The sequence below is a fragment of the Panulirus ornatus genome, chromosome 39 (genome assembly GCF_036320965.1).
Source record: "Panulirus ornatus isolate Po-2019 chromosome 39, ASM3632096v1, whole genome shotgun sequence".
NCBI classification, from domain to species: Eukaryota; Metazoa; Arthropoda; class Malacostraca; order Decapoda; family Palinuridae; genus Panulirus; species Panulirus ornatus.
In genome coordinates, this window is record NC_092262.1 from 13,284,079 (window position 1) to 13,295,071 (window position 10,993).

The 10,993-nt window shown below is 50.0% G+C and overlaps 1 protein-coding gene across 5 annotated transcripts in view; it reads right to left on the bottom strand.

The window, feature by feature from the left end:
• The window catches only part of LOC139761184 (uncharacterized), a 150,174-nt gene that overhangs the window by 16,289 nt on the left and 122,892 nt on the right, over positions 1-10,993 (bottom strand). The window lies entirely within an intron of this gene.

Sequence of the window (10,993 nt, forward strand, 5' to 3'; positions counted from 1 at the left end):
GGAAGTGAAGTGTTTTAGATATCTGGGAGTGGATCTGGCAGCGGATGGAACCATGGAAGCGGAAGTGGATCATAGGGTGGGGGAGGGGGCGAAAATTCTGGGAGCCTTGAAGAATGTGTGGAAGTCGAGAACATTATCTCGGAAAGCAAAAATGGGTATGTTTGAAGGAATAGTGGTTCCAACAATGTTGTATGGTTGCGAGGCGTGAACTATGGATAGAGTTGTGCGCAGGAGGATGGATGTGCTGGAAATGAGATGTTTGAGGACAATGTGTGGTGTGAGGTGGTTTGATCGAGTGAGTAGCGTAAGGGCAAGAGAGATGTGTGGAAATAAAAAGAGCGTCGTTGAGAGAGCAGAAGAGGGTGTTTTGAAGTGGTTTGGGCACATGGAGAGAATGAGTGAGGAAAGACTGACCAAGAGGATATATGTGTCGGAGGTGGAGGGAACGAGGAGAAGAGGGAGACCAAATTGGAGGTGGAAAGATGGAGTGAAAAAGATTTTGTGTGATCGGGGCCTGAACATGCAGGAGGGTGAAAGGAGGGCAAGGAATAGAGTGAATTGGAGCGATGTGGTATACCGGGGTTGACGTGCTGTCAGTGGATTGAATCAGGGCATGTGAAGCGTCCGGGGTAAACCATGGAAAGCTGTGTAGGTATGTATATTTGCGTGTGTGGACGTATGTATATACATGTGTATGGGGGTGGGTTGGGCCATTTCTTTCGTCTGTTTCCTTGCGCTACCTCGCAAACGCGGGAGACAGCGGCAAAGTTTAATAAAAAAATAAAATAATATATATATATATATATATATATATATATATATATATATATATATATATATATACTGACGTTGATTACGGCTTACCCAGAGTGAGGCAATTCCCTCTCGTAAATAGACCTCATCGTTTTCCTCATGACTCATGTCCCATATCCCGGGGGGGTTAGAGAGCTGGCGTCAAGAATAATGAGATGAAACCCACATCAGGTAATGACGCGCGCTTCACCCCTCCCCCTCCCCCTCCCCCCCAGTGGTCAACACTACAGCGGTGTGCAGACCACACCTGGGGGGGGGGGGTATGTTACGCGCGTCATCTCCGGGGAATTTATCAACTGTAAGTACTTTCCATCTTTCACATTACGCACATGTGTGTCTTCGTTGTATATCAAGTGACTGTTGCATGTCTTGTGTCTCCCCTAATGATGATGATGTGATTATGACACGAAACTGCACTTGGCAACTTATCGTGTTCCATTTTCTCCGTGGACTCATAGGAATATCTTCCATGTGTGTAATCATGACCCATATATAAATGAATACTACCATTGTGGGGCCCCCATTTCACCCATCCTATTACCCCACCACAGAACCACCAACCAATTCCAGAACCCATTTCATTCCCTGGCGTTCCCTCGGCAGCCACCTACCCTCACGCGGGGGGGGTTGGTCAACGTGGGATCTGCAGCCAGCATGACCAGGTTGCCTGACATACATATGGGCCCTACACTGACTCCTCCTCCAGCTTTGTACACTCCGGAGTGTGTTGCTGTATTGACTCAATAGTTTAATACATCATCTTTTGATCCATACTGTATCTGTGTTAAATGTTTAATACATCATCTTTTGATCCATACTGTATTTGTGTTAAATGTTTAATACATCATCTTTTGATCCATACTGTATTTGTGTGATGTCCAAAGGTAACATATTGTGAGCAGTCTGTCGTGCCATGTGTATTAGGAGGGAGTGAGTGTACGAGTGTTGGCTGCCGACGTGTGCGACGGTACGTGTGCAAGTGATAATATACACCTTTCCCATCTGCGTAACGGAGCGCACAACCTGAGTGATCAACCCCCCCCCCAGGATGGCATACTGTCTTCCCCATTATAGCATGTTTCATCCATCCCCAACCTTAACACAGCATCCCCCCACATACTTCCCCACCCTCAACACAGCATCCCCCCACATACTTCCCCACCCTCAACACAGCATCCCCCCACATACTTCCCCACCCTCAACACAGCATCCCCCCACACACTTCCCCACCCTCAACACAGCATCCCCCCACATACTTCCCCACCCTCAACACAGCATCCCCCCACACACTTCCCCACCCTCAACACAGCATCCCCCCACATACTTCCCCACCCTCAACACAGCATCCCCCCACATACTTCCTCACCCTCAACACAGCATCCCCCCACACACTTCCCCACCCTCAACACAGTATCTCCCCACACACTTCCCCACCCTCAACACAGTATCTCCCCACACACTTCCCCACCCTCAACACAGTATCTCCCCACATCCTTGCCCACCTCAGCAATCTCCCCAACACACCCCTATACAACCCAGTAACCTACAACCAACGAGAAATGTAACCTTATCTTTCTAACACAAAGTGGACCACAAATTTCACAACCACAACCCCTTACCACAACACCATTACTGCCACTACCACCATCACCTGACCGCTTCTACCACACTACCACCATCACGCCAACCACCCCTCCCCCCCCACCACCATTCCATTACAGAACGTAATTATATAAGTTGAGGAAACCGACCTTTACATACTGTCAGCAGTGTGACCCACTGACAACACAGCTGACATTCTGCCCCACTGACAACACACATACAACATCGTCGCTACCTAATATATATGTATATATATATATATCTATATATATATATATATATATATATATATATATATATATATATATATATATATATATATATATTATACATGTGTATGGGGGTGGGTTGGGCCATTTCTTTCGTCTGTTTCCTTGCGCTACCTCGCAAACGCGGGAGACAGCGACAAAGCGAAAAAAAAAAAAAATTATATTATATTATACAATGTCACATATGTTAATACGTATTCTCATCCCGGCAGCAATGAGTTAATAACGTACTAATGTGATATATTACGGTAGAGAAAACCCAGTCCAGACTCGCACTCATCATTCCTCACCTTGTAGGCTCAAAGGTCATTGCACTGAAGCACGAGGCCAGAGAAAGGGGGGGGGGGGTTAAGGTAGTGGTTGGAGGGAGAGAGGGGGGGGATGGTTTACCCCAGACGCTTCACATGCCCTGATTCAATCCATTGACAGCACGTCAACCCCGGTATACCACATCGCTCCAATTCACTCTATTCCTTGCATGCCTTTCACCCTCCTGCATGTTCAGGCTCCGATCACACAAAATCTTTTTCACTCCATCTTTCCACCTCCAATTTGGTCTCCCTCTTCTCCTTGTTCCCTCCACCTCCGACACATATATCCTCTTGGTCAATCTTTCCTCACTCATTCTCTCCATGTGCCCAAACCATTTCAAAACACCCTCTTCTGCTCTCTCAACCACGCTCTTCTTATTTCCACACATCTCTCTTACCCTTACGTTACTTACTCGATCAAACCACCTCACACCACACATTGTCCTCAAACATCTCATTTCCAGCACATCTATCCTCCTGCGCACAACTCTATCCATAGCCCACGCCTCGCAACCATACAACATTGTTGGAACCACTATTCCTTCAAACATACCCATTTTTGCTTTCCGAGATAATGTTCTCGACTTCCACACATTCTTCAAGGCCCCCAGGATTTTCGCCCCCTCCCCCACCCTATGATCCACTTCCGCTTCCATGGTTCCATCCGCTGCCAGATCCACTCCCAGATATCTAAAACACTTTACTTCCTCCAGTTTTTCTCCATTCAAACTCACCTCCCAATTGACTTGACCCTCAACCCTACTGTACCTAATAACCTTTACTAACATTTACTCTTAACTTTCTTCTTTCACACACTTTACCAAACTCAGTCACCAGCTTCTGCAGTTTCTCACACACACACACACACACACACATATATATATATATATATATATATATATATATATATATATATATATATATATATACCCTAGGCTGAGCCTGGTACCCATTTCTTTGACCATCCCATTAGGAGTGGATGAAGAGCTGGGTTGACTGTGGACCGAGTTCCGCGACCATAATTCGGCCTCACGTTGGTCGACCCCGTGTATGCGTCACGGGTCATGACCGGTGACCACTACACCACAGATGACCACCAGGGCCAGGCGGACCACGCCACTGGTCCGGGCGCCACACAGGCTCAGCCAATCAGCGTTAAGGAGCTTACCTCCTAATCCAATCAGCGTGAGAGCTTGCCCCTCCCCTGGATATTATCTATCGATTGGTGATAGACATTTCCCACAAATGTATTGGTGTTAAAGACGTGTTTTCTGACCCCCCCCCCCCCCGAGGGTGGGGCCACTCACCCCCGTGGTACAAACAGGACGGCGCCGGGATTCGAACCCTTCACTTGTCGAGCGAGCAGAGAAGCAGCCATACTGGGCCAACCAGACACGTACCATCATCCAAAACGACCCAGCAAACGATGGTTGACCTGACTCATCTCTACGCATACTATCTTAACGACCGATTCAACCACCCACAAGCTCATAACTACCCCCTCCCCCCCATGTGGTCAACCACCAGCACACTACCCAGCCTCACACTGTGTGTGTGGACGAGCCACAAACAATCAGAGGCTAATTTGCATAATATACAGACAAGACAGGATATGAAGTAACTACCCAGGCTCACACTGAGGCCCGGGACACGTAACTTACACTGCCACCTTTCCTGTACCTCACGTGGGATACGCCACTTGTCCTACCACGTCTGGGGAGGAGGGGGGGGGGGGTCTGGACCGTCCATGTGGGGGGTTGTGACGACAGACACACAACTGGGGGGGGGAGGGGTCTGGACCGTCCATGTGGGGGGTTGTGACGACAGACACACAACTGGGAAGGGGGGGGGGGTCTGGACCGTCCATGTGGGGGGTTGTGACGACAGACACAACACATTCACAACCAGAAACTGAAAAACTTGGAAATGTTGTTGTGTGATGGTGTTGTGATGATGGCTGTGTGTGAGGCCACACCAGGCCAGGCCACCTCCTCCCACGGCTACACCAGGCCAGGCCACCTCCTCCCATGGCCACACCAGGCCAGGCCACCTCCCCCCACGGCCACACCAGGCCAGGCCACCTTCTCCCACGGCCACACCAGGCCAGGCCACCTCCCCCCACGGCCACACCAGGCCAGGCCACCTCCTCCCACGGCCACACCAGGCCAGGCCACCTCCTCCCACGGCCACACCAGGCCAGGCCACCTCCTCCCACGGCCACACCAGGCCAGGCCACCTCCTCCCATGGCCACACCAGGCCAGGCCACCTCCCCCCACGGCCACACCAGGCCAGGCCACCTTCTCCCACGGCCACACCAGGCCAGGCCACCTCCTCCCATGGCCACACCAGGCCAGGCCACCTCCCCCCACGGCCACACCAGGCCAGGCCACCTCCTCCCACGGCCACACCAGGCCAGGCCACCTCCTCCCACGGCCACACCAGGCCAGGCCACCTCCTCCCATGGCCACACCAGGCCAGGCCACCTCCCCCCACGGCCACACCAGGCCAGGCCACCTTCTCCCACGGCCACACCAGGCCAGGCCACCTCCTCCCATGGCCACACCAGGCCAGGCCACCTCCTCCCACGGCCACACCAGGCCAGGCCACCTCCTCCCACGGCCACACCAGGCCAGGCCACCTCCTCCCACGGCCACACCAGGCCAGGCCACCTCCTCCCACGGCTACACCAGGCCAGGCCACCTCCTCCCATGGCCACACCAGGCCAGGCCACCTCCTCCCACGGCCACACCAGGCCAGGCCACCTCCTCCCACGGCCACACCAGGCCAGGCCACCTCCCCCCACGGCCACACCAGGCTAGGCCACCTCCTCCCACGGCCACACCAGGCCAGGCCACCTCCTCCCACGGCCACACCAGGCCAGGCCACCTCCCCCCACGGCCACACCAGGCCAGGCCACCTCCTCCCATGGCCACACTAGGTGACGTCTGCTTGTTTCTCGCTTCCCAAACATTACTTTATAACAATGGTTCATCATCGTTCCAACCATCATTACTAACAATGGTTCATCATCGACTGGTATATGCGAAGGTGTTGGTCAATACAACAATGTGAAAACCATGTTATTATCCCACACCTGAAACACGTATATTCCAGGAAACTTTGACGTCACTCGTCATGTACTTTGAGGTCAGATGTTATATATGTTGAGGTCAGTCGTCATAATGGTACAGTCTCCAGCTTACCATCGCCTATTTGTTCTCGAAGGTCATCAGATATAATTAACTACATCTATAATTACTCCCAGGTATTTTACGTCATTTTTCCATCAGATGATGATATTCACGTCTGCCATTTTCTTTTGGTGTCCATTTTCTTATTTTCCATCGTGACGAAGGACCTGAAACATGACACCATTTTCTATGCGTCGATGAAAGATGCATTTGATGTCATTTTCCAAAGTGTCTGCTGCAGATAAGATTTTGTAACTGACTTTACTAACGTCTTCAAATAATGATAACAAATCTATGTTTTATTTTAGATATAAAAATAAATAGGACGATAAATGGGCCCAGAGGGTTCCATATTGACTACCTTACCCAAGACATGCATGTATGTTTATAATTAATAACGATGGTGTTTTTAATAGAGAAAATGTCAGGTAAGATAACATTGTTTTTAAGTAGGTGGAAGATAACGTATTGTGACATGTCTCCCCTCCTGTATACATGCCACCAAACATCATCATGACCAAATGCAGACACCAACAGGCCGCTGGATCGTGCACAATACACTTCTTTCTTTCCTCAGATGAAACTACCAACACACGAGAACGTAGCACCTCACATGGTAAATGTAGTACGCGAATATAGTAATGTGGTGTGTGTGTGTGTGTGTGTGTGTGTGTGTGTATGTGTGTGTGTGTGTATGTGTGTGTGTGTATGTGTGTGTGTGTGTGTGTGTGTGTGTGTGTGTGTGCCAACCTCCACAAATTAATGGAACACATATTCTTCGTTTCTGTTAAAGGTGTCGTGTTGGTGCCTGACCCCCTCACATGCCCCTCATCTCGCTACACCTGCGTCCGCCATCATGAAATCACTTCAACTGCTACTAAGTAAGAGGGACGGAGTGGTGCGCACGTTAAGGTGAGTTACATGGTCATATGTCTGCATGGTAACTTGGAAAACACCAAGGATGATTTCTTGATGTTTACTTCCATAACACTTGAGATTGTGGCCTGTAGCAGCCGCCTAGCTGGCACACACACACACACACACACACACACACACATATATATATATATATATATATATATATATATATATATATATATATATACATATATATATATTTTTTTTTTTTTTCTTTCATACATATTCGCCTTTTCCCGCGATAGCGAGGTAGCGTTAAGAACAGAGAAATGAGCCTTAGAGGAATATCCTCACTTGGTCACCTTCTCTGTTCCTTCTTTTGGAAAACTGAAAACGAGGGAGGATTTCCAGCCCCCCCGCTCCCTCCCCTTTTAGTCGCCTTCTACGACACGCAGGAAGTATTCTTTCTGCCCTATATATATATATATATATATATATATATATATATATATATATATATATATATATATATATATATATATATAAACAAAGTGCATATACAGACGCACCTTCATAGAACATACAAACCTGCAACAGCCAGGATCGAACCCGGGACCCCTGTGCCACAGACGTGAATGTAACCGCTAGGCTATGACCGCGTTCCTATGCACAATGTTCATATTATGCACACACCTCCGCGTTGTACAGTCAGGTTCGATCGAATGTTGTCAGCTGGCTATGTGCGCCTGTTGGGAAATAACCGGTGTAGACCCCGTTGCTCACCACCGTGAAAGGAAGGGTCTTCCAGTACATAGTATTGGAATAGTTATATCCTATCAGCCAGGTCCATAGCCTAGTGGTTAGCATTCCCGCTTGTGACACAGGGGTCCCGGGTTCGATCCTGGCTGTTGCAGGTTTGTATTATATATATATATATATATATATATATATATATATATATATATATATATATATATAGAGAGAGAGAGAGAGAGAGAGAGAGGGGGCAGGGAAGGGTGGAGAGAGGGGAGGGGTAGTCAAGGTTAAGGTGGGGTGGGGGTGGGGGGGGGTTGGCTCAGCCTACACTGTAGGGTGGTCAAGGTTAGGACGGGGGGGAGCATTGCTAGGTGGGGGGGGGAGCATTGCTAGGTGGGGGGAGCATTGCTAGGTGGGGGGGAGCATTGCTAGGTGGGGGGAGCATTGCTAGGTGGGGGGGGAGCATTGCTAGGTGGGGGGGGAGCATTGCTAGGTGGGGGAGCATTGCTAGGTGGGGGAGCATTGCTAGGTGGGGGGGAGCATTGCTAGGTGGGGGGAGCATTGCTAGGTGGGGGGAGCATTGCTAGGTGGGGGGAGCATTGCTAGGTGGGGGAGCATTGCTAGGTGGGGGGAGCATTGCTAGGTGGGGGGGAGCATTGCTAGGTGGGGGGAGCATTGCTAGGTGGGGGGGAGCATTGCTAGGTGGGGGGAGCATTGCTAGGTGGGGGGAGCATTGCTAGGTGGGGGGAGCATTGCTAGGTGGGGGGGAGCATTGCTAGGTGGGGGGAGCATTGCTAGGTGGGTGGGGGGAGCATTGCTAGGTGGGGGTGGGGGAGCATTGCTAGGTGGGGGTGGGGGAGCATTGCTAGGTGGGGGGAGCATTGCTAGGTGGGGGGGAGCATTGCTAGGTGGGTGATTGGGTAGTGTAGCACATGGTCCCTCCACACACTTGGGTAGGTTCCCTCCTGACGTGCACCCTCCACACTTGACTACCCTTCCTACTACCACCTACCCTCCCTCACTGACCCTAGCCATGACCTCTTCACCTGACCACTCACTGGGTGAGGAAAGACCCCAGTGGTGTGGTGGGTGGGTGGGTGAGTACCAGTGGTGTGGTGGGTGGGTGAGTACCAGTGGTGGGTGGGTGGGTGAGTACCAGTGGTGGGTGGGTGGGTGAGTACCAGTGGTGGGTGGGTGGGTGAGTACCAGTGGTGTGGTGGGTGGGTGGGTGAGTACCAGTGGTACTATCTCTCTCTCTCTCTCTCTCTCTCTCTCCCTCCCCTTCACCCGTCACCGGCTGACCCTGACCTCCCTCACCCCCTCGTAATGACCTCAGACAACCCCCCTCCCCTCCCCTCCCCTTCAACTCTTACTTCCCTCCTGTTATGTGTTATGTGACCCAGTGTCCTGTATGTGATGACCATGTTATGTGACCCAGTGTCCTCCTATGTGATGACCATGTTATGTGACCCAGTGTCCTGTATGTGATGACCATGTTATGTGACCCAGTGTCCTGTATGTGATGACCATGTTATGTGACCCAGTGTCCTGTATGTGATGACCATGTTATGTGACCCAGTGTCCTGTATGTGATGACCATGTTATGTGACCCAGTGTCCTGTATGTGATGACCATGTTATGTGACCCAGTGTCCTGTATGTGATGACCATGTTATGTGACCCAGTGTCCTGTATGTGATGACCATGTTATGTGACCCAGTGTCGTGTATGTGTGTCACATCAACCAGTCATCAATATTATGTTAATGGTTCCAGCGGGTCTTCCTTAACACTTGGTTCAAGACCCAGTATTTCCATAATGGTTCCACCACTTCTCGCTTGGCTTCGTTCATCAGCCAATTAGGTGAAGACGCCCAAAACATTATGCTTCTAGAACACGACGGTACGACCCTGAAGTACGACCACTAAACACGACGGTCCGACCACTGAACACGACGGTACGACCGCTGAACACGACGGTACGACCACTGAACACGACGGTACGACCACTGAACACGACGGTACGACCACTGAACACGACGGTACGACCACTGAACACGACGGTACGACCACTGAACACGAGGGTAGGACCCTGGAGTACGACCACTAAACACGACGGTACGACCACTAAACACGACGGTACGACCAGTGAACACGAGGGTAGGACCCTGGAGTACGACCACTAAACACGACGGTACGACCACTGAACACGACGGTACGACCCTGAAGTACGACCACTGAACACGACGGTCCGACCACTGAACACGACGGTACGCCCGCTGAACACGACGGTACGACCAATGAACACGACGGTACGACCAGTGAACACGAGGGTAGGACCCTGGAGTACGACCAGTGAACACGAGGGTAGGACCCTGGAGTACGACCAGTGAACACGAGGGTAGGTAGGCAACATGGAAGAGGTCGTGGTAATGTTGTGTTGCAGAGGAGAAGACATGAGTGAGGAGGTCAACATGTCATGTTGGATTGTCATAACAATACCTGCTCCACTGACCTTGACCCAGCCATCTACTCCACAACTTCTTCATCTTGTAGTAATACCATTAACTTTATGGTTCAATAATAATAATAATAATAATAATAATAATAATAATAATAATAATAATAAAGCCTAGTTCTAATACTATTGCTATATGAACGCTATCTGGTCATAATGTAAATATTTCGTATAATGTATAAATAGGGAGCCATTAATCCTACATTACAACCCATAACAACATCACACATGAAACACAACCTGGAGCCACGGAAGAACACACAGTGAAAGTCTGCCAGGCAAATCCTTGGCGAGGGAACGAGTTATGAGCGTCCGCGGTTATGTTCACTGATGGAGTAATGTGTTCCCAGATAATGAGATTTCCCTGATAACGTCATTATGGGTAATGAGCTGGGGGCGACGAAGCCTGGTGGCTATTTTTTTTTTTAATCCCCATTTTTTGGTGTTCACCACAGGAAGAGAGGGATGGGGAAATGAACCAATCGGGAGCTTTTTCGTCACCATTACGTCATCGTATATGTACACCGGCCAATAACGAATCGATTCGTCATCAAGGCATCATACACTGACGTCACATAACCACACCAATGGTGTCACTTTTCACCACATTACGTCACAAAGTCCCCAGGGAGCGGGTGGAGAGGTTTGAAGCACCACACTTCAAACTGAGAAGCCA